Below are 25761 nucleotides of genomic sequence, written 5' to 3' on the forward strand. Positions count from 1 at the left end.
TAGTAACTGGATGTGTGTGTCTCATGCATGCGTGTGGGGCGGTGTAATGATTGTATGTAGGAAAGTCAGAGAGAGAGAATATCCTCGGTGTTTCAATTTGTTGATAAAGTAGTGACTTTATGTCCCACTGAACAAAGAATGCAAATCTAATGGGCCATGCATGCTACAACTTCCACCCCTGTCAGGAAAATTTCTCAGCTTCAGTCTTAATTAGAAGCATAATTTTTTTTTTTTGGAACAGATGATGCTGTCAGCAGGAAGGCAGAAGGTCCCACAGGGCACATCACGGGAATGTCTCTCCACCCAGGATTCACATAGCTCTGTCATCATATCTGAACTCTGCTGCCGCAGATGACCAGCCAACAAGGCTGGATGTGCAGACTTGTGAATGCTTTCAATTGAATTTTTGAGGAAAAGTTTACTTTGCAAACTAGTCAGCTCCCCTTTCTCCAATGCCACTAGTCTCTATGTCCAGTATTCCTTCCCTCAGGCCTCTCTCTGCCTTTATAAAGATCAGCAATTATTTTCAGCTTCAAGCAGGAGGCTGCCCCACAGGGGCCCTCCAGAGGCAATAAGTATGGGAGAAGGTGGATGATTTACAGATCAACAGCTACCTGGCAGATACTGTGGGATACTTTGCTGTCAACACCAAAGGATTGACGAGCATAGTTTTGCTAGCCATAGAAAAATCTGGAAGAAAAAAAAAAGAGGGGGGCTTCTCTGGTGGCGCAGTGGTTGAGAGTCCGCCTGCCAATGCAGGGGACACAGGTTCGTGCCCCGGTCCGGGAAGATCCCCCATGCCGCGGAGCGGCTAGGCCCATGAGCCATGGCCGCTGAGCCTGCGCGTCCGGAACCTGTGCTTCGCAACGGGAGAGGCCACAATGGTGAGAGGCCCGCGTACCGCAAAAAAAAAGAGGAATTACAACCTCTCCTCCTCCTCTTGAAAAATCTGGTTGTTTCTTTCTTTCTCTTTGGTAGCTAATTCTATTTTTAGATGCCTATGAAAAAGACAGAAACATTCTTGCTTTGTGAATTCTGGTATTTCCTAACTCATACTGTCTGTGATCTGGCCAACATTAACAATGGACTGAATTCCCTGTGTTTGCAGTATTTCCTGGATCCCCAGGAGGGTCTACCTGTTAGATTCTACTGAGGACCACTTGAGGCTAAGTCAGGACATAGGTGCTCAGTCCTCTTGACTCTCAGCTGTACTGTTCACCTCCTCACCCTGTAATTGGCATACCTCTCTTCCCAACTTGCCAGTACTACCAAACTGCCACATTTCAGAAACTGAAATGCCAGAGTATCCTGAGGTCCCATGTTCATGGTTTTTGTTTTGTTTTTTTCCTATTTTTATCCCTCTGGTAGATTACTACAATGTTTTAGAGGGTAATTTTTTTTTATTTAATTTTTATTTATTTATTTTTGGCTGTGTTGGGTCTTTGTTTCTGTGCGAGGGCTTTCTCTAGTTGTGGCGAGCAGGGGCCACTCTTCATCGCGGTGTGTGGGCCTCTCACTGTCGCGGCCTCTCTTGTTGTAGAGCACAAGCTCCAGACATGCAGGCTCAGTAGTTGTGGCTCACGGGCCTAGTTGCTCCGTGGCATGTGGGATCTTCCCAGAACAGGGCTCGAACCCGTGTCCCCTGCATTGGCAGGCAGATTCTCAACCACTGCACCACCAGAGAAGCCCCTACTACAATGTTTTAGAATGGATTAGCTGAATCTGTTTCATCCTGTAGCCTAAATTCAATTCACCTTAACAATCATTTGTGGAATCCTCGCTAAGGACAGATATAAAAGCTACAGAGGGTACATAAAAATTTAAGACATCGTTCACAATCTAATTGGGTAGATATTCAAGCACAAAAAGGAATGTAACACAAGATAGAGTAAGATAGGTATCTTAGGATACATAAAACATTGTTCCTTGATCATTGTACTGTTAGATGTTGGCCATCAGGAATGGGATACTGATGAGGAAAAGGGTGAACGACAGAAATCAGGAAGCCACACTATCAAACACCTTTGCAATAATTAAGTTCAAACCTGAATTCTGAGAGGGGCCTGTGTTCCTTTGGCTTCACTGAAACCTTCTAAGTAGTACTATGTAGGTCAATCTGTTTTCAAGGTTTAAGTGTGAAGAAGCTGTTATTTAGTTTTTTAAAGACTTTATCTTTTAGAGCAGCTTTAGGTTTACAACAAAATTGAAAGGAAGGTACAGAGATTTCCCCTATGTTCTCTGCCCAACATATGCACAGCCTCCCTCAATATCAATATCACTCACCAGAATGGTACTTTTTTTTTTACCAAGGATGAACCTACATTGACACATCATAATCACCCACAGTCCATAGTTTACCTTAGGTTTCACTCTTGGTGTTATACCTTCTATGGATTTGGACAAATGTATAAGGACATATATCCATCACTATAATATTACACAGAGTACTTTCACTACCTTAAAAAAAAACAAACTATGCTCTGCCTATTCATTCCTCCCAACCACTTTTCATTTTATGGTCTACATAGTTTTACCTTTTCCAGAATGTCATTAGGTTGGAATCATACAGTATGTCACCTTTTCATATTGGCTTCTTTCACTTAGTAATATGCATTTAAGCTTCCTCTGTATCTTTCATGGCTTAATAGCTAATTTCTTTGTAGGACTGAATAATATTCGATTGGGTGTACCATAATTTATTTATCCATTCACCTACTAAAGGAAATCTTGGTTGCTTCCAAGTTTGGGAAATTATAAATAAAGCTACTATAGACATCTGTGTGGAGGTTTTTTATATGGACCTATGTTTTCAAATCATTTGGGTAAATACCAAGGAACACAATTGCTGGATTATATGTTTACTGGAGATGTATGTTTATTTTTGTAAGAAACCACCAAACTCTCTTCCAAAGTGGTTGTACCATTTTGTATTCCCACCAGCAATGTATAAGAATTCCTGTTACTTCAAATCCTTGCCAGCATTTGGTATTGTCAGTGTTCCAGATTTTGGCCATTCTATTGGATATATAGTGGTATCTCGTTCTTTTAAAAGAAGCTGTAATTTTTATTTTTTTTATTTTAGAAAATAATGGTGGAATGTAAAAGTTGGAAGAGATGTCATAGGCCATCTGACCAAACCCTCCAGAAGAGGCTGAATTCCTTCCTTCAACAGAAACATTACTCAATCAGGAGAGACAGTCCAACATTTCTCGAAACAGACCCAGAAGTGATTTATTCACTTCCTCCTGACCCAGTAGCCTATTCTTTCTTCAGAAAACTCTGTTCATTTTTCTTACATCAAGAGAAAATCTGCTCCCCTGCAATCTCCCCCAGATGGACATATAAACCCTTCATTATGAAAGACTTCAGGTGTGGAAACAGGTATCATGATCCACCACCCCTCTGTTGCCCACCTCACCCTTCCACACCATTCTATTCTGCAGCTCAACATCACCAATTCCCTCAATAGGTATCCCCTCAATTCTTTTATTTTGTTAGAATGTAAAAATAATCAATGACTATACTATAAAATATATTAAAGCATAGAGTAACAACTCTAGAAGCATGTGGTCTAGCTAAAAAGATGAATGTATGATATGCACACTATAAGAGCACAAAAGAAGGGCACTGAATGAAATTAGGTGGCAATGACACTGAGCTGACTGATGATGAATGAGTAGAAGGATAAGAGGCAGATTCGGAGAAGATATTCTAGAAAAGATCTTATGATGTTCAGAGCTTGCACCACAGCCCAGAAGTAGGAAAGTGCACAGTATTTAGATGATGATAGGCGTTCTTTTTGGTAAATAGTTTGTATGAAGGACTGGTAAAAGATGAAACTAGAGAGGTGTGTGGAAATCAGATTGTGAAGGGCCTTACCTGCAAAAGAAAATGTTATTTTTGTCCCCAAAGTTATAGGAATACATGTCATTAATGTGTTTAAGAAAGGGAGCATTTTGTTGCTGAACGTTCACTCCACTGGCAGGTGGAAAAAGAAAGGAGCAACCTAGGATCAAGAAGAGATCAGTTAGGCTATTGCAGAGAAAGAAGTGACAAAAACCAGAGTGGCAGCAGTGTTGGAATGAAAGAGAGAAAAGGAAAATATATTTCAGAGATTGAATCACTGTGACCTGTAATTGATCAAAATTTAGTGGTGAACGTCTATTCAACATAGTACTGAAGGTCTTGGAGCAATTAGGCAACAAAGAAAAGGCAGCCAAATCAGAAAGAGAAAAGTAAAATGATCTCTGTTTACAGATAACATGTTCCTATACACAGAAAATCTAAAGATTTCACCAAAAACAATCTTAGAACAATAATGAATTCAGTAAAGTTGCAGGATAGAAAAACACACAAAAACCAGTTGCGTTTCTATATACTAACAATGAACCATGCAAAAAGGAAGGTAAGAAAACAATCCCATTTGCAGTAGCATCAAAAAGCATAAAATACTTAAAATAAACTTCACCAAGTAGTTGGAAAAACTTGTACTCTGAAAACTGTAATACACTGAAGAAAGAAATTAAAGAAGAAATTTAAAATGCAAGTAAATGGAAAACATCCCATGTTCATGGATTGGAAGACTTAATATTGTTAAGATGCCCATACTACCCAAAGCAATCTACAGGGCTCAATACTATTCCCATCAAAATCCCAATGGCATTTTTTATAGAAAAAAAATTCTAAGATTCATATGAAATCACAAAAGACTTTGAATAGCCCAAAGCTACTTTGATCTTGAGATCTTGAGAAAGAAGAATAAAGCTGGAGGCATCCTAATTTCAAAATATATTACAGAGAGGACCTTCAAGATGGCAGAGGAGTAAGACATGGAAATCACCTTAATCCCCGCAAATACATAAAAAATAAATCTACATGTGGAACAACTCCTAATGAACACTAGCAGAAGACCTCAGACTTCCCAAAAGGCAAGAAAATCCCCACGTACCTGGGTAGGGCAAGAGAAAAAAGAAAAAACAGAGACAAAAGAATAGGGACAGGACCTGCACCTCTGGGAGGGAGCTGTGAAGGAGGAAAAGTTCCCACACACTAGGAAGACCATTCATGGACAGAGATGGGGGTTGGGCGGGAGGGACAATTCAGAGCCATGGAGGAGAGCGCAGCAATAGGGGTGCAGAGGGCAAAGTGGAGAGATTTCTGCACAGAGGATCAGTGCCGACCAGCACTCAACAGCCCGAGAGGCTTGTCTGCTCACCCGCCGGGGCAGGTGGGGGCTGGGAGCTGAGGCTTGGGCTTCGGAGGTCAGATCCCAGGGAGAGGACTGGGGTTGGCTGTGTGAACACAGCCTGAAGGGGGCTAGTGTGCCATAGCTAGCTGGGAGGGAGTCCGGGGAAAATTCTGGACCTGCGGAAGAGGCAACAGACCATTGTTTCGGGGTGTGTGAGGAGAGAGGATTCCTTCCCTGTCTGCCCAGAAGAGGCAGAGCACCACCTAAATTAGTGCCAGAGAAGGGCGCAAGCCACAGCTATCAGCTCGGACACCAGAGACGGGCATGAAATGCTAATGCTGCTGCTGCTGCTGCCACCAAGAATCCTGTGTGCAAGCATGGGTCACTATCCACAGACCCCACCCCGGGGAGCCTGTGCAGCCCGCCACTGCCAGGGTCCCGTGATCCAGGGACAACTTCCCTGGGAGAACACACAGTGCGTCTCAGGCTGTTGCAACGTCATGCCGGCCTCTGCCACTGGAGGCTCACCCCACATTCCGATTATAACTACCGTACCCCTCCCTCCCCACAGCATGAGTGAACCAGAGCACCCTAATCAGCCGCTGCTTTAACCTCATCCTGTCTGGGTGGGAACAGATGCCTGAGGGCAACCTACATGCAGAGGTTGGGCCAAAACCAAAGCTGAGCCCCAGAAGCTGTGCGAACAAAGAAGACAATGGGAAATCTCTCCCAACAGCCTCAGGAGCAGCAGATTAAATCCCCACAATAAACTTGATGTAACCTTCATCTGTGAAATACACGAATAGACAACGAATCGTCCCAAAATTGAGGTGGTGGACTGTGGGAGCAACTGTAGACTTGGGGTCGGCTGTCAATGACTGATTTGTTTCAGGTTTTTATATTTAATCTTAGTATAGTTTTAGCACCTGTTATCATTGGTGGATTTGTTTATTGGTTTGGTTTCTCTCTTTTTTTATTTTAATTTAATAAACTTTTCTTTCTGTTTTCTCCCTTTCCTTCTGAGCTGTGTGGCTGACAGGGTCCTGGTGCTCTGACCTGGTGTCAGCCCTGAGGCTCTGAGGTGGGAGAGCCGAGATCAGGACATTGGACCACCAGAGACATCCCAGCCCCATGTAATATCAATCGGTACGAGCTCTCCCAGAGATCTCCATCTCAACACTAAGACCCAGATCCACCCAACAGCCAGCAAGATCCAGTGCTGGATGCCCCATGACAGTCAACTAGCAAGACAGGAACGAATCCCACCCATTAGCAGACAGGCTGCCTAAAATCATACTAAGTTCACAGACACACCACCGGACATGGCCCTGCGCACCAGAAAGACAAGATTCAGCCTCATCCACCAGAACAGAGACACCAGTCCCCTCCACCAGGAAGCCTACACAACCCACTGAACCAACCTCACCCACTTGGGGCAGGCACCAAAAACAACAGGAACTATGAACGTGCAGCCTGTGAAAAGGAGACCCCAAACACAGTAAGTTAAGCAAAATGAGAAGACAGAGAAACACACAGCAGATGAAGGAGCAAGGTAAAAACCCACCAGACCAAATAAATGAACAGGATATAGGCAGTCTACCTGAAAAAGAATTCAGGATAATGATAGTTAAGGTGACCCAAAATCTTGGAAATAGAATGGAGAATATACAAGAAACGTGTTAACAAGGACCTAGAAGAACTAAAGAACAAACAAACAATGATGAACAACACAATAAATGAAATCAAAAATTATCTGGAAGGAATCAATAGAAGAATAACTGAGGCAGAAGAATGGATAAGTGACCCTGAAGATAAAATAGTGGAAATATCTACTGCAGAGCAGAATATGAAAAAAGAATGAAAAGAATTAAAGACACTCTCAGAGACCTCTGGAACAACTTTAAATGCACCAACATTCGAATTATAGGGGTCCCAGAAGAAGAGGAGAAAAAGAAGGGGACTGAGAAAATATTTGAAGAGATTATAGTTGAAAACTTCCCAAACATGGGAAAGAAAATAGGCAATCAAGTCCAAGAAGTGCATGGAGTCTCGTATAGGATAAATCCAAGGAGAAACACACCAAGACACATATTAATCAAACTTTCAAATATTAAATACAAAGGAAAAAATATTAAAAGCAGCAAGGGAAAAGCGACAAATAACATACAAGGTAATCCCCATAAGGTTAACAGCTGATCTTTTGGCAGAAACCCTGCAAGCCAGAGGGGAGTGGCTGGACATATTTAAAGTGATGAAAGGGAAAAAACTACAACCAAGATTCCTCTACCCAGCAAGGATCTCATTCAGATTTGATGGAGAAATTAAAACCTTTACAGACAAGCAAAAGTTAAGAGAATTCAGCACCATCAAAGCAGCTATACAACAAATACTAAAGGAACTTCTCTAGGCAGGAAACACAAGAGAAGGAAAAGACCTACAAAAACAAACCCAAAACAATTAAGAAAATGGTAATAGGAACATACATATCGATAATTATCTTAAATGTAAATGGATTAAATGCTCCAGCCAAAAGACATAGACTGGCTGAATGGATACAAAAACAAGACCCGTATATATGCTGTCTACAAGAGACCCACTTCAGACCTAGGGATACATACAGACTGAAGGTGAAGGGATGGAAAAAGATATTCCATGCAAATGGAAGTCAAAAGAAAGCTGGAGTAGCAATTCTCATATCAGACAAAATGGACTTTAAAATAAAGACTATTAAAAGAGACAAAGAAGGACACTACGTAATGATAAAGGGATCAATCCAAGACGAAGATATAACAATTGTAAATATTTATGCACCCAACATAGAAGCACCTCAATACATAAGGCAAATGCTAACAGCCATAAAAGGGGAAATCGACAGTAACATAACAATAGTAGGGGACTGTAACACCCCACTTTCACCAATGGATAGATCATACAAAATGAAAATAAATAAAGAAACACAAGCTTTAAATGACACATTAAAGAAGATGGACTTAACTGATACTTATAGGACATTCTATCCAAAAACAACAGAATGATATTTCTTCTCAAAGTGCTCATGGAACATTCTCCAGGACAGCTCATATCTTGGGCCACAAAACAAGGCATGGTAAATTTAAGAAAATTGAAATCATATCAAGTATATTTTCTGACCACAACGCTATGAGACTAGATATCAATTACAGGAAAAGAACTGTAAAAAATACAAACACATGGAGGCTAAACAATACCCTACTAAATAGCCAAGAGATCACTGAAGAAATGAAAGAGGAATTCAAAAAATACCCAGAAACTAATAACAATAAAAACACAACGACCCAAAGCCTACAGGACTCAGCAAAAGCAGTTCTAAGAGGGAAGTTATAGCAATACAAATCCTACCTCAAAAAACAAGAAACATCTCAAATAAAGAGCCTAACCAAGAGCAATTAGAGAAAGAAAAACAAAAAAACCCCAAAGTCAGCAGAAGGAAAGAAATCATAAAGATCAGATCAGATATAAATGAAAAAGAAATGAAGGAAACAATAGCAAAGATCAATAAAACTAAAAGCTGGTTCTCAAAGAAGATAAACAAAATTGAGAAGCCATTAGCCAGACTCATCAAGAAAAAAAGGGAGAAGACTCAAATCAACAGAATTAGAAATGAAAAAGGAGAAGTAACCTCTGACACTGCAGAAATACAAAGGATCATGAGAGATTATTACAAGCAACTCTATGCCAATAAAATGGACAAGCTGAAAGAAATGGACAAATTGTTAGAAAAGCACAACTTCCGAGACTGAACCAGGAAGAAATGGAAAATATAAACAGACCAATCACAAGTAACGAAATTGAAACTGTGATTAAAAAATCTTCCAACAAAGAAAAGTCCAGGACTAGATGGCTTCACAGGCAAATTCTATCAAACATTTAGAGAAGAGCTAACACCTATCCTTCTCAAACTCTTTTAAAATATAGCAGAGGGAGGAATACTCCAAAACTCATTCTACAAAGCCACCATCACCCTGATACCAAAACCAGACAAAGATGTCACAAAAAAAGAAAACTCCAGGCCAATATCACTGATAAGCATAGATGCAAAACTCCTCAACAAAATACTAGCAAACAGAATCCAACAGCACATTAAAAGGATCATACACCATGATCACGTGGGGTTTATCCCAGGAATGCAAGGATTCTTCAATATATGAAGATCAATCGATGTGATACACCACAAATTGATGTATAACAAATTGATGGATAAAAACCATATGATCATCTCAATAGATGCAGAAAAAACTTGCGACAAAGTTCAACACCTATTTATGATAAAAACTCTCCAGAAAGTGGGCATAGAGGGAACTTACCTCAACATAATAAAGGCCATATATGACAAACCTACAGCCAACAACATTCTCAATGGTGAAAAACTGAAACCATTTTGTCTAAGATCAGGAACAAGACAAGGTTGCCCACTCTCACCACTATTATTCAACATAGTTTTGGAAGTTTTAGCCATAGCAATCAGAGAAGAAAAATAAATAAAAGGAATACAAATTGGAAAAGAAGAAGTGAAACTGTCACTGTCTGCAGATGACATGATACTATACATAGAGAATCCTAAAGATATTACCAGAAAACTACTAGAATGAATTTGGTAAAGTAGCGGGATACAAAATTAATACACAGAAATCTCTTGCATTCCTATACATTAATGATGAATAATCTGAAAGAGAAATTAAGGAAACACTCCCATTTACCACTGCAACAAAAAGAATAAAATATCTAGGAATAAACCTACCTAAGGAGACAAAAGACCTGTATGCAGAAAACTATAAGACACTGATGAAAGAAATTAAAGATAATACAAACAGATGGAGAAATATACTATGTTCTTGGATTGGAAGAATCAACATTGTGAAAATGACTCTACTACCCAAAACATTCTACAGATTCAATATAATCCCTATCAAACTACCAATGGCATTTTTCACAGAACTAGAACAAAATATTTCACAATTTGTGTGGAAACACAAAAGACCCCGAATAGCCAAAGTAACCTTGAGTAAGAAAAATGGAGCTGGAGGAATCAGGCTCTCTGACTTCAGACTATACTACAAAGCTACAGTAATCAAGACAGTATGGTACTGGCACAAAAACAGAAATATAGATGAATGGAACAGGATAGAAAGCACAGAGATAAACCCACGCACATATGGTCACCTTATCTTTGATAAAGGAGGCAAGAATATACAATGGAGAAAAGCCAGCCTCTTCAATAAGTGGTGCTGTGAAAACTGGACAGCTACATGTAAAAGAATGAAATTATAATAGTCCCTAACACCATACACAAAAATAAACTCAAAATGGATTAAAGACCTAAATATAAGGCCAGACACTATAAATCTCTTAGAGGAAATCATAGGCAGAACACTCTATGACATAAATCACAGCAAGATCCTTTTTGACCCACCTCCTGGAGAAATGGAAATAAAAAGAAAAATAAACAAATGGGACCTAATGAAACTTAAAAGCTTTTGCACAGCAAAGGAAACCATAAACAAGACGAGAAGACAACCCTCAGAATGGGAGAAAATATTCATAAATGAAGCAACTGACAAAGAATTAATCTCCAAAATATAGAAGCAGCTCATGCAGTTCAATATTAAAAAAACAAACAATCCAATCCAAAAATGGAAAGAAGACCTAAATAGACATTTCTCCAAAGAAGATATACAGATTGCCAAGAAACACATGAAAGGACGCTCAACATCAGTAATCATTAGAGAAATGCAAATCAAAACTACAATGAGTTACCACCTCTCCCTGATGGTCAGAATGGCCATCATCAAAAAATCTACAATCAGTGCTGGAGAGGGTGTGGAGAAAAGGGAACTGTTGGTGGGAATGTAAATTTATACAGCCACTACGGAGAACATTATGGAGGTTCCTTTAAAAACTAAAAATAGAACTACCATATGACCCAGCAATCTCACTACTGGGCATATACCCTGAGAAAACCATAATTCAAAAAGAGACATGTACCACAGTGTTCATTGCAGCACTATTTACAATAGCCAGGACATGGAAGCAACCTAAGTGTCCATCGACAGATGAATGGATAAAGAAGATGTGGCACGTTTATACAATGGATTACTACTCAGCCATACAAAGAAATGAAACTGAACTATTTGTAGTGAGGTGGATGGACCTAGAGTCTGTCATACAGAGTGAAGCAAGTCAGAAAGGGAAAAACAAATACCATATGCTAACGCATATATATGGAATCTAAGAAAAAAAAAAGAAAAAAAGGTCATGAAGAACCTAGGGGCAAGATGGGAATAAAGACACAGACCTACTAGAGAATGGACTTGAGGATATGGGGAGGGGGAAGGGTAAGCTGTGACAAAGTGAGAAAGTGGCATGGACATATATACACTACCAAACGTAAAATAGGTAGCTAGTGGGGAGTAGCCGCATAGCACAGGGAGATCAGGTTGGTGCTTTGTGACCACCCAGAGGGGTGGCATAGGGAGGTTTGGAGGGAGGCGCAAGAGGGAGGGGATATGGGAACATATGTGTACATGCAGCTGATTCACTTTGTCATACAGCACAAACTAACACAACATTGTAAAGCAATTATACTCCAATAAAGATGTTTAAAAATATATATTACAAAGCTACAATCATTAAAATAATATGATACTAGAAGAGAAAGACCATCTGAATAATGAGTAGAAAAAAGTACAAAAAGGGAAAGGTACAGAATAGGTGTTGGTCCAAAGGAAAGAAAAGTCCAACCACTATAAAATAATCAAATTATATCTAAAGATGTCCAAGTAAACTAGAAGCCTTCACCACAAGAACAATAAGTCTCCTTCACGGGAAAGAAAAGCACTAGCACACCAATTCAATTCCCCAAAATAAAGGGAAGAAAGATATTTTTAAAAAACAGGTCACAATAATGTTCAGCTGAGTCATACTTATAATAAAGGATGTAATAATTGAGAGAAATCTAATAGTCTGCCTTTAAACAAAAAGGGTAAACAAGTAATTCAATCTCTATGGAAGAGAAAAATGGCAGAATTTTTAAAGAAGAAAGGATCTCATTTCCAAAAGATGTTAGTACAAGTTACATAGGTTTTCTGTAGGACTTAATGTTTTTTACAACCATAATCCTGCAAGCCATGGGAATAGTAAAGAATTTAATCATTTAACTAGGCAATTGACTATTGAAGCAGTTTGGTTTTACCAAAAGAAAGAAAAAAATAGACATAATCTTGGAAACTTTTGCCAGTTCAACATTTTTTATAGTGAGCCAAACAAATTACCTTCTAGCTAGAAGAAAACTGTGTGAAATTCAGATGGAGAAAAATCAAGTTGGTGTCAAGGAAATGCTTGAATTGATCAATTCCAGCCCTTACAAGCAGGCTGAGGAAAATTTCAAACATAGTCATGAGGTAATGTCCATTATTGGCAGAGAAATAGGCTGTGTGTTCCCATCTCAAATTGTTCTAACTCTTCAATTTACCCTTTTCCAAATAATTTATTCCATAAGGCGAGAATGTTTACCTTCTGATCCAAAGGAAGAGGGCCAATACATTTTTCCATCCACTTGTCTTTTTAAAAATAAGACAAAAAAGAAAAATAATAAAAAGAAAATGTATCAATTCCTAATAGACCCTAATAGCTAGATAGTAATAATGGATAGATCCTAATAGACCTAATTCCTTCTACTAGGGGCCTGCTCACATAAGTTCATAGACAAAACATTCTAAAACCTCACCCTTCTGTTGTGTAAACAAATATCCCCTCCAGAGACAGAAATAACTGATATCCTGTTTCTATATCAAACACACATGTGGGAATAGCTCCTAAAACTCTCTAAGGATATTTGCCCACTGTAAATAAAACATTTTCTGAGTATCTAGACCTGCAGTTGAGGGACTTTTTTTTCTTGTCATTATTTTCCAGATTCCACCAGAGGTCTATTGAAAGTGTTTTCTAGCAGATTCAGCAGTGAAGGCTACCTGAAGAATAGGCCCAACTCAGCTCCGATGCTCCACCATCAAGGTGGGAAAGCAACATCTGCAGCTTTGCTGCAGGGTCTCTGTTGGTGTAAGAAACTCTCAATACTGAGACAGACTTTCAATACTAAGCTTCCATGGAAGGTCTTCCTCTAGTGCTGACAAACTTGGGAATCGTGAAAGGAGGGAACACTGAAGTAACAAAACATTGGCGTTCAGTATTATGCTAACTGGAACTGAAGTAAACCCAAATACCAGACCTCAAGTAGCCAATATGAAACTCACTACAAGAAATGAACAAAACGCAAACATCCTCCAGTGTAAAATGATGGCACAGAAACATTGTTCTGATTCACCAAGCTTTCTAATCCTTTCTAGTCTTTATAATTATCCCAGTTCTTGCCTGAGCATTAAATGTACTCATTAAATTTCTCTCTGTTAGGCTACAGAAAATTAAGCCTTAGTGGGTGGGTTTGTTTTTGTGCCCTTCACATTCCCCAAAAGTTTTGTTTCAAAATCTAAAACTCTATTAATCCACACTAGTAGCCACTAGAATCCTGTCCTATCTTAGACTCTTCGAATGACTTATTACTGTACTCAAGTGAAGCGCATATTTTTTATTTCCTGTTCTAGTTTAGTTTCTCTTTCTTAACATGGGAACAATTAGTAGGGTACCTATAATTTTTCTTAACAGAGTTATGGTAAATGTTCTGCAAAAATTAGCTCACAGGTATTTTTTCTGAACAAATATGAAGAGCCATTTCATATTGGAACTGTTATGACACACTTAATAAATGCTGATATAGAAGATTATAGTAATAGCTTCATAGTGGCTAACAGAGCTGAAAGTTGTAATTATACATACACTCCAGCCCTCGGGATACCATATTACTGTCCACAATCCTTTTAACTTCTCAGGAATGGACGACCTGATGATCCATTCGGTTTTGCCTTTATCATCAAAATAGTTTATATCAACAAAAATTCAATCCACTAAAAGGCTATGGACTGTGACTCAGATATTTTAAAAACTGACCAAAGTATCATCCAGTGGACATCTCAGATTCCTACTAGCCCAGGATACGTATGCAAATCTAACTCACTATTTAATATTATAAATGTTATTTTGATGGGCAATCTAAGTCAATGGGTAAAAAGAGTAGAATTATAAAGCAGGACAAAGCATATGTAATCCATTTTACATCCATTATCGTGGGGCCCAATTCACCAAGATGCTAGCTTTTTGCTACTTAAGGTTACAAGGATTCCAGCCTCCAGTGAGGTATTGGACTGGATCACCTCTGCATTCACTTTCTGAGAAAGGTTGTATAGAATGACAGGAAGGGTTTAGGTTTTAACTCCCTATCCCCGTGTTGGATTTCAGTTTTGTCTGTGGTATCATACTGAACAAATCATTTAATCCTGAGTCTTGGTTTCTAATGTATGAAGTGGGAACAATAAAGCAAGCTTGGAGAATTGTAAATGCTTTTGTTGCATTCGTTCCATGACATTTTGATTTGTTCACAGTTCTGTCCTGGAGCTTCTTGAGGGCAGGGACTGTGTCTTATCCATCTCTAAATCTTAAATGCCCAACAAATACCCAGCAAATGAAAGACACTCAATAAATGAACTATGACCTCTCAGAAACATTTGTCACAATAATAATGACTTCCCATTCAGCAGCAATGCCTCTTTTTTTTTATTATTTTTAATTTTTTGAGAAACCTCCACACTGTTTTCCATAGTGCCTGCACCAATTTACAATCTCATCAACAATACACAGGGGTTCCCTTTTTTCCACATCCTCGCCAACACCTGTTATTTCTTGTCTTTTTGATAATAGCCATTTTGACAGTGTGAGGTGATAGCTCATTGAGGTTTTGATTCGTATCTCCCTGATGCTTAGTGATGTTGATTAGTGATGTCATTTCCTATTCCCTTTCCCTGCTTCTTGTTTTTTCACAGCACTTACTCTTTAGCAGTGACTTTATATTATAGATCTATTAATTTATTTGTTTATTGTATCCCTCTTGACTAGAATGCCCTTCATGAGGGCAGAAATTTGATCTTGTTACCTGCTGCATCTCCAGCACCCAGGAAAAAGTCTGGTATGGTATATATTAGGTACTCAATAAATATTTGTTGAGTGAATAATTAATGTCCAAATTCACTCTTTTGAATTATTCAATATCCATTTATTTTATGTAACAGTACCAGGCAAGCAACAGCTTTAGATCTCAGGGTGGGATTACACATGCTGCCTGCATTACTTACCACCCAGCATGCTGGGATGGAGGAGGTTGAGCCAAGGGGCACCACAAAAGGGGGGCTGGGGAGTGGCGGCAATTCTAAATTTCATCCAAACCAGAGAATGGCAAACCCAGTGCAGCCCACTGCAGTTGTTGGTATTAGAGTAGGGAAACAACGGGATGGGAGAGCCTTAGCATAAGGGCACAGCTTCCTACTATCAGGAGAAGAGTAGAGACCACAGGACTCCAAATAGCGAACAAGGTTATCTGGGGAAATTGTCAGATGTACTGAAGCAGAAGAAAATTTGCAAAGCTCACAAGAGATCTATCACCTTAATGGTTGATTCCTTGATTCCAGTGCAGGATCATGGCTGCCTACTGGTTTGACTGATGCTCAGTCCAGTATAAGGCATGGGGATGGGCTGGGACAGGTATTCTGGGGATTGTGCAAAGACAAATAAAATCTCTATCTTCAAAGTGGCTGGAGACTTATGGGAGATGATAAGACACAGCTAATAGAAGTAAGAGCATTACATAATATGTATGTGCTCAGTGGAGCCGTGGAGTCATAGCAAGTTATGTCTGTAAAGGAGGCTATTTCTGGATTGTGTTTAAATATAGAACTAGTCTCTTGGGTAAAAGAAGAACAATTTACCAGTTGCAAATCAGTTCATCTGCAAAAATGTAGGCTTTAAATAGAATTCATTTCTCTGTGTCCCTCTATTTCTAAATTGCTATCATTCTTAATTCATATACATGTAACCCTGTATACATACACATATATACGTAGATAATAAAACCTCATTAATTGGACTTTGCTAATTTGGGATTTATAATCAACCATCAGAGTGAGGCTAGTTTAATTTTAATTTTGCTCTATCAGTAATATTAGTAGCTTGTCCAACAAACAGTATAAACAAATTATAAAAGGAATGTTCACCAACTTTAAAGAGCAAACTGTTTTCAAATACAAAATTTCAAACACAAATAGCTGAAGTGGAGTCAGACACTTAGACTAATGTTTTGATACACTTCTTACAGATCCCTGAGCTAAGGCCCCCTGGAGAGAAGGAGGTTGACACACAAGGTCCCTGACCCTCACCTCACCTCAGAGCATCAGGAGTCAGAGCTTGACTTGACTTAAAGAAGAAGCCAAAGGAATTATCTCAGAAGAAATGTGACCTCGCCACTTATCCCTGGAGCCTCTACAGTACTTCTTGCTCTGGTGGTAAAAAGTCCTTGTGAAAAATGTGTAATAGAAAAGATGTATTCTTTTTTTAATAGGTTATTACATAAAATTCATTCATTTATAAAGATTTATCAGATGGCTACTATGCAGGAGGCACGATTATATATCCACCTTACATTATGGATTTTTCAGTACCATGCGTTTATCTATCCACAGTTCTTGAAAATATGCTAGAAGAATATCTCAATATCTCAAAAGACTGCATGTATACCTCACAGGAAAATGGGAATCTTACCCAAAATAGAAAGTAAGGTGACTAGGGAATCCTAAAACTTAGCAAAAGCTTTTAGGACTAAGGTCAGAAAAGCTGGGACGAAGTGAGAGAGTGGCATGGACATATATACACTGCCAAATGTAAAATAGATAGCTAGTGGGAAGCAGCCTCATAGCACAGGGAGATCATCTCGGTGCTTTGTGACCACCTAGAGGGGTGGGATGGCAAAGGTGGGAGGGAGACACAAGAGGGAGGAGATATGGGGATATGTGTATATGTATAGTTGATTCACTTTGTTATAAAGCAGAAACTAACACACCATTGTAAAGCAATTATACTCCAGTAAAGATGTTAAAAAACAATAAATAAAAATAAAAAAATTTAAAAAAGAAAAGCTAAAATTCAGAATGAGATGGAAATGGGAAAAAGTCAGGAAGGGAATGAAAAAAAAAAACCTTGGAAACCACACAACTAGAAATTTTCATTATACCTTAGAAAAATGATCACAAAGTGAAGAGGAGCTGGATATAGGAAGGCAGAAATATGAGTCACACCACCTAGCAGCCTCTCTCTGTGGCTGAGTCGAAAGACTAATCAAGATAGGCCATGGTCCTCCATCTCCCTTGGACACGTTGAGGTTATTTCCAATTTGATTCCTTTCCTAAGGCTGCTCTCCTCACTCAGTGTCTGACTTTCAGATACTGTTCATTCTTCAGAGCTTTGCTGCAGTTCCAGCCTCTTCTCAGCACAGCCCTCTCTGTCCAAAATGACAGCCACTTTCTGGATGCACCATGAGCCCTTACACCAACACAGTTTACCACTAAGCGGCTCTTCACTGGGTGTTGAGTGCTTCGTCTGGATTAGTCTGCAGATTCCTAACTAGCAGGACTCATACCTTAAACCTTTTAATAATGTATGAACTTCCTTATGAGAAAAGTCTTACAAGAGATAAAAAATTAAATCATCTTAAATTTATACATTTAATGACTTGTGTTTATTAAAAAGAATAATACTGTAGGAAGTGAACCTGTCTTGGAAAGTTTGGAATATGTGTTCCACAAGACCCATTCACTTAACTCCTAAAATATTTTTGACTGCATATTGATTAGATTGATGTGAGGTAGTAGGAGATGTTTCTTTACGGAGACTTTTCATTCTAACCTGTGTGTTAATAATGTATGAAGTTGATTAGTGCAAATAATCAGATAATATGTCCCGAAGTAGACTCGAGACATTCATTACCACCACCACCTAAAAACTGCTCAGCCTCCTGTATCCTCTATCCTGCTTAATGACATCACCACTCACCCAGTGACCTAAATCAGGATACCAGTGGTTACCCAGCACTCTTCTTATTCTCATATTTGATTCCTCATCAAATTCTGTTGAATCTCTCTGATTCATCCCTGCGTCTCCTTCAGACAGCTTCTTCCTTGGTTCGGGCCTTAGTTTCTCCACCCAGGCTCTATGGTCATTTCCTAACTGGTTACCTTATATCTGGTCTCACCTCTCTCCAATCCATGCCACATACAGCTGCAGATGATCTTTCTAAAATGCAAATGTTTGTGTCATCCCCCTTTCTAAATATTAAAATGACTCTTAATGTCTAAAGCATAAAGTCCTAACTTTTTTGTGTGTCATTCAAAGGGCCTCATAATCTGATCCCTGCCTTTCTTTTTCATACCAACTTTAAGCATTTGCCTACATACATCGTACCTTCTACCTATGCTAAAATTGTCAGACTTTGAAATACCATGCCATTCCATCTCACTATGTAAAACCATCTTTAACTCTGTATCCATTTACACTGTTTGAGTTAACTTCAGTCCTAACCCAGGGGCCAATTTCTTTCTTGACCATCTCTACAAGGCTGATACTTTTGTCACCACTGTGCCTGGTAAATGCTTTCAATGTATTTGTTCATACACCCATTTTACCAACTAGATATCCTCTACCCTCAGAAGAGTAGGGAGGAACACAGCAGTATGTGGAGAGAGTATGTAGTTTGGGACTTCATATATTACCAGTCACCATAATGACTACTCCAGTGTTTACTGAACATGGGTGAGTCAGTGATGAAAGAGTTTAAAGGAGGAATTTCAGGGAAAGAGAACATCAGGAGCAAAGGCTCAGAAGCAGCAGTGAAATTGCAGGAGGCTGAGACCAGACCAGGGTGTTTTTACCCTGACACTTCTAAATTGGAGATATTTATGAAGGGGTTATAGGTAAACGAAGAAGCCAGTTTGAACAAGCAGTGACTCAATAAGTAAAACATGAAATGAAACAAAAATAACTCAAAGATTTCTGCCTGGGAGGCTGGAAGATTGGCTGCACCTTCGCAGAACATGATAAACCTGGATTACACATTCAGACAAGTTCTCACCACCTGAATTTGAAAAAATGTCTAAGAGGAAAAACTGAATGGTTACCTACAAATTACTTACAAATATCCTTGACAGTCTGAGGGTTTACGCCACCTGGTGGCAGTATACCCAATTTTAGATTCTATTTAAAGTGGTATAAACTCTCCAAATTTGTAGGTACCTGCAAATCCTAGCACAGTGTCAGGTATGAAGCAGTTACTCAGGCATTTTTTGTTGAACAAATGAATGAGCTAAATGTATAAATCAATTATTAAATGAGGCAAAGCTCTGTGGTGAAAAGAGCTCTGACCTGAAGGTCGAAGGTCAAGTGAGTAGGTGTCCGGTTCCATACTATTAACTGCGGGGTGACCTAAGAAAGTCACCAGATCTCTGGGTCTCAGTGTTGGTGTCTGTAGAATCTCTAAGTAGGGCCAGAAGAGAAGATACATATCAGTACTAAAAGTACAGAAAGATTCATTGGGGATGACTGAATTTTGTTTTGTATTGTTTTTAATTGAAATATTTAGTTGATTTACAATATTTTAGTTTCAAGTGTACACCATAGTGATTCAAAATTTTTACAGATTATACTCCATTTAAAGTTATTATAAAATATTGACTATATTCTCTGTTGTACAATATATCCTGTAGCTTATTTATTTTATACATAGTAGTTTGTACCTCTTAATCCCCTACCCCTATCTTGCCCCTCCCCCCTTCCCTCTCCCCACCAGTAACCACTAGTTTGTCCTCTTTATCTGTGAGTCTGTCTCTTTTGTTATATTCATTCGTTCACTTTATTTTTTAGATTCCACATATGACTGATATCGTATGATATTTGTCTTTGTCTTACTTCACTTAGTATGATAATCTAAATCCACCTATATTGCTGCTAATGACATTATTTCATTCTTTTTATGGCTGAGTAGTATTCCATTGTATATACGCACCACATCTCCTTTATCCATTCATGGATAAAGTATTCCATTGTATATATGTACCACATCTCCTTTATCCATTCATGGATGGACATTTGGGTTGCTTCCATATCTTGGCTATTGTGAATAGTGCTGCTATGGACACTGGGGTGCATGTATGTTTTCAAATTAGTGTTTTTGTTTCCTTTGGATATAAATAAATTATTGAATAAATAATAAGGGGAGGAGAGTAGATAAATCTGTGCAGAAAATTTTCCAATTATTTATGTAGATACTCTCCCTTCACAGAGGTGGAACATAATTCCCTACTAAGTATAGCTGTGTACACACCACCAAAGAGTATAAAGCATGGAAAGGAGGAATGAAAGAGTGACTTTATCATGGAGAAACCTGACAAACACTACCTCAGCAAGGTGATCAATGGTGCTAAGTCATGCTGATTAGTACTTACCCTTGACATGACTTCACCTCCGCAGTCTTCTTCCCCAATATCCATAATTCAAGTCTATTCAATAGAAACACATCAGAGAAATCCCAGTTGAGGGGCATTCTACAAAATACCTAACGAGTATTCCTCAAAGCTGCTGAGGTCATGAAAAAATAAGGAAAGCTTGAGAAACTGTCACAGCCAAGAGGAGCTTAAGGAGATATGATGGCTAAATGTAATGTGGTGTCCTGGATAGGATCCTGGAACAGAACAAAGGACTCGAAAACAAAGGAAATCTGAATAAGGTATGAACTTTAGTTAACAATATTGTATCAATATTGGTTCATTAATTGCAACAAATGTACCAAACTAACGTAAGATGTTAGTAATAGGGAAAAGTGGGGTTTTTACAATTTTACAATGCTAAAACTATGCTAAAATAAAGATTGTTTTTAAAAAAAGAAAGCATGAGCCAAACCTCCCATCACACTCAGCACCATGTGGAGATTCAAGGAAACGTCAAAATATTATTAAGTACCTTTTGGAAAATTAGACACCCAAGGATATGTGAAAGAAAAAGGAGGTTTTCAATCCAGGAAAGAGAAAGATAAAATATGGTTTAGGCACAGTTAGATATAATTTTTTCTTTTGAAAAAAGTATAGTTCATTAAAATACATAGAAAAAATAGAAAATATAGAAAAATACAGAAAAGCAGAAAGGGGAAACAAAAGTTTTCATAATCTCACCATCTAATGCAACTACTATTACTACTATTTTATTTTCAATTTTTAAAAAATATATAAAGTTTTGTGGGTTTTCTCATGTTGTAATCACACTTAATATACAATTTAATTTGGAAGTTTTTCCCCCTCTTAACTTGAAGATAAATCTTACACAGAGCTAGTTAATTAGTATTATTCTGCATTTTGGACAATTAAGTCAAGTGAAAGGGAACTACAGGACTTCCCAAGACTCAATGAATCTCCTGAATCTGCTCTCCTTATCTAGGATGTAGTACAGAACCAGAGAGCATGTATACTATGTTATATAGGAGCTTAATGATGTGTCTCTTGATTTCACTGTGAAGGAGATGTGGTATTTAAGAAACAAAATGGAAAAGGGGAAAAATTCACTGTCAGGCAAGAGCCACAGAAATGAGAGGTGGGGAACTAAGAGTGTTGGGGTCAGAAAATAGTTTAGGGGAAAATAGAAGGGGCATGTGTGTGTTTAAGGAATAATTATAAAATGGCATGGATTGAGAAGAGTACAAGAGATCATCTATTTTGCAAATGTGTGGCCTGTGAACATATTGGGAGAAGAATGTGGTTAAGAGTAAATGGTAGGAAGTATTAACATTATTAAATTCTCTGTAGGTAGGAGCTTGAATTCAGGCAATATTGTTTCTTAAGATTTGATACAATGACAATTTTCCAAATAAAAGTTTGATGTCTTAATTTCAGTTAGACTGAGGGAACTAGAAACAGTAAACATTCTCGAGTACACATTGCCACCCAGTGGATGAATGTACATGATGCACAAATCATATGCAAAGGAAAAGACAAAGGAAGACTGTGAGAGGTTATCACCATGATGCTAGTGTTAAAACTTTATGTTCAGTGATATCATATGTGATCCAAACCTGAATCACACCACTCATTCAGAAAGCCAGACTAGATTTTAATACACATTTTTCAAAGTATTCTGGTAAATATTATGAAAGGCTTTCAGCAATGAAAGAAAAATATTGAGTGTGCTTACCACCACATTAGATACTAAAGTTTCATTAACGCTAATAAAACTTATGTTCATGAATTTCCAATAGGGCAAGTCAGAGATACTTAACTCGTCATATGGCAGAAAGAGGGCTGTCAAGGCAGAGATTCGAGATTCCAGTCTTAACTCCCCAGGGTGCTAAAAGCTTTGACGTGAAATCAGAGATGAATTACATCTTTGGCATAATAATTTTGAGTCTCCCTTCATCTGAAGGCAAATAAAAAATATGACATTAGGGATACACAGAGACAATGGGTGAAGTTGGGTCATTTAAATACGTATTGAGGCCATGTTTATATAGGGATTTCCTAGTGGTTCAACTTGGAGGGGCATAGCAATATTCTCTTGGAGTAACTCAGTAAGAATCTTCTGGTATTCTACAGACAAGTCTAAATTTATATACTGTCTTTCCTAAAAAGAAAAATAAAATTTATGCAATTGGCATGACATTGAATGTCTAAGGAAAACTAGTCTGGGGCTTTGGTTTTTGCTATGTTTATGCAGTATCCTAAATAGAGGTTTATCCATTCACTTTTGAACACCTCTCAATAGGGAACCCACGAACTAATGTGCTTCTTTCTTGGATCTGGGATTTATCAATCTAATCCTACTTATGGGCTAATAAATTAGTCTATCACCAGTACTGGCAGAAGATGTGAGATGACTGAGTTAGAGACAAAAGATTTCACTATTCATAGTTAACAAGTAGGATAAACATCTTATCTGAGTTAGTTCCCTTCCCTCCAAGTCCCATGGGGGCACCAAAGAGGGGCTCAGGTGTATTGTATGCACATAGTAGGTTTTTGTCCTAGGTTAAGAACACTGAGCTTGGGGAATTCACTTTTATAATAAGTGGTAAGCAAGTCTGCCTTTTCTCCAAAATGGTATCTTAACCTATCCCTCAAGATTGCTTGCTGTAAACACAACCCTGATAAATGTCCTGGAAAAAAAAGAGCAAACAGGGCCTTGCTGGAGTACTTAAGGCCCATGGCAGATAGTCTTTCTCAACATTCATACTAATCCAAAATCAGTCTTCCTATAATTTCCACTAATTTGTTCTATTTTTTTCTATTCCATCAGCATTCTGTACTTCAAATATCTATGGTGTGTTGTTTAAATTCCACTGAGACTTCTTTTCTCCAAGCTAATCATTTCTAGTCCCTTTGACCCATCCCTCCCATAATCTGGCTTTGGGCCCCCTCACCATTAGTATTGCTTTTCTCTGACCTTGTTTAAGGGGTACTTCCCAAAATGTACTACAATACCCCAAGTATGGTCTAATCAATTTAGAACAGAATAGAAACATTGCTTTGCTCATCCTAGAAGTATATTTCTATATGGCAACCTGGGATCCCATGAGGTTTTTTGGCAGTCCCATTAATTCTCATTGAAAAACACTAACTTTTACCATAAACTGCTATTAAGCCATACACTTTTATTCTATTCTATTCTTATGCCAGAGGGTGGAAGTTCCATGTAGTTTTTCATTAAAGGAATCATCATACCAACCAGATTCCACTTAATATAATAGAAAATGTAAAAGTAAGCTTATTATTTTAGGATAGTTATTTAGCAGAAAAGTGTGGCTCCTTATTGTTTCCTATTTTGTGAATTATAGACCTCCTGTGTTAATATAAATGGCATATAATCCTCATATTCTTCATTCAAACAAGAATCCAACAGTCAGATACGTTTGCTTTCTCCTCTCCACTCCCCACACCATGCATATAAAAGAATGAGTTGACAATGTTCATCTTCTGCTTTAATAAAGAAAATTGAAATGTGTACATACTTTTTCTAAACAAAAATTGTTACTTTAAATATTACTAGCAGTGCAAGAAGTTTAAATTTTTAAAAATTATGGCTAAATTTCAAACATTCACGAAAGTAGAGAAAACAGTACAATGAACCCCCAGATAACCATCGCTCGGGTTTAACAGTTCAAGATTTTGCCATGTTTGCATCATATCCTTATTACTATCATTATTATTGAAACATTTGGTAGCAACTGGCATGTAACACATCAGTTTACTCCTACACAGTTCAATACAGATCAACATAGATATTTTTTACAGAACTTCAATATCATTAACCTCTAGAAAAACTAATGATAATTCCTGGCATCATTTAATACCTAGATCATATTCAAATTTTTCCCAATTGTCTCAAAAATATGTTCTATAGTTTATTTCTTCTCATTGGAATCCACACTAGGCCCACTCATTTCATGGGACTGTTAGGTCTAATAAATTTATTTTAATCCAGAATAGTCCCCCTCCTATCTTTTCTTTGGTAAAATGATATAGCCACTTTTATTTAAAAAAAATTTTATTGAAGTATAATTGACATATTGGTTTCAGCTGTATCTCCCACCCTTTTTAAAATTCTTGACCAGTTTCAAAAAGTGGATCACTTTTTTACCACCCCAAATTTGTGGTACCCTTTAACTTAATCCTCCCTCCCCCATATTTCTTACACATTGATAATTAGCTCTAGAGCTTGATTAGATTCAGGCTAAAACAAGTACTTAAGGAAAGTGAAATAATAGGGAAGCACTGGTAAGATGTAAACTGTAGGAATGTATGATGCAAAAATAAATAAGAAGAAAATAAAGGAAAATAAAAATTCAAAACTCAATTGTCACCACGAACAGGTCTATTTTCTACAGATGTTTCTCATGGAATGAGAGTACCCTTTTTGTTGTTGTTAGAAAGGAATGTGGTATTTTGAGCTACTGAATCCGCTAGAAATTTTAATTGTTTAATAAGATACAGTAACTGGACACCCCAGTCTTTTGAGAACTACATAAAAGAAAAAGCCTGCTCCAGATACAGAAAGGACATAGCTCACCTCAGGCAATTGGCACAGACATAGGGAGCGTGATGTAACCATTTCTTTCTCTACGAAGAAAATGTGTCTACGGAGAGTATGAGAAGTTTGTGTCCACACAACTGACATGTGATCATTGTGAGTCCAAACCAAATGCATTAATCCGGAAAAAGCAGTACTGGCAGATTTCTTTTTCCTTCATTAAGCAATGACCTCACATGGAACAATGCATTACTTACAGCAGTTGCCTCATCTTTGAAATCACAAGTAAAGTTTAAAAACACTGCCTACAATGGAAATGGACGTGCTCTAGACCAGAGCTCCCATAAACACATACAGTGAGCATAAGGACCATGCTTCCATTCTTTACTGCCCGATATACAAAATTTTTATAGAGGGAAATCTATGATTCCACTGCATCCAATGTATTTTGTGTGACTTTACAGTAGCTGGGGCAAAGAGGCTATGCACCATACATGGCACATACTTCTTGTTTACCATTTAGCACACACACAGATCCATGTCTA

The 25761-nt window shown here is 38.1% G+C and overlaps 1 protein-coding gene across 18 annotated transcripts in view; it reads right to left on the reverse strand.

Moving 5' to 3' along the window:
- Positions 1–25761, reverse strand: part of LACC1 (laccase domain containing 1) — a 61277-nt gene that overhangs the window by 22342 nt on the left and 13174 nt on the right. For 11 of the 18 annotated variants that reach the window (XM_019936506.3, XM_073795240.1, XM_073795236.1 and 8 more), the window contains 3 exons: positions 22476–22612; positions 20656–20709; positions 19577–19687 (listed from right to left, as the gene is read on the reverse strand). The gene's annotated coding sequence lies outside the window, so the exon portion shown is untranslated. Of the gene's footprint in view, positions 1–16547; positions 18452–19576; positions 19688–20655; positions 20710–22475; positions 22613–25761 lie in introns of all 18 variants that reach the window. The other 7 variants (XM_073795242.1, XM_073795237.1, XM_073795241.1 and 4 more) reach the window with 3 other exon arrangements.

This window comes from Tursiops truncatus, chromosome 18, assembly GCF_011762595.2.
Source record: "Tursiops truncatus isolate mTurTru1 chromosome 18, mTurTru1.mat.Y, whole genome shotgun sequence".
Lineage (NCBI taxonomy): Eukaryota > Metazoa > Chordata > Mammalia > Artiodactyla > Delphinidae > Tursiops > Tursiops truncatus.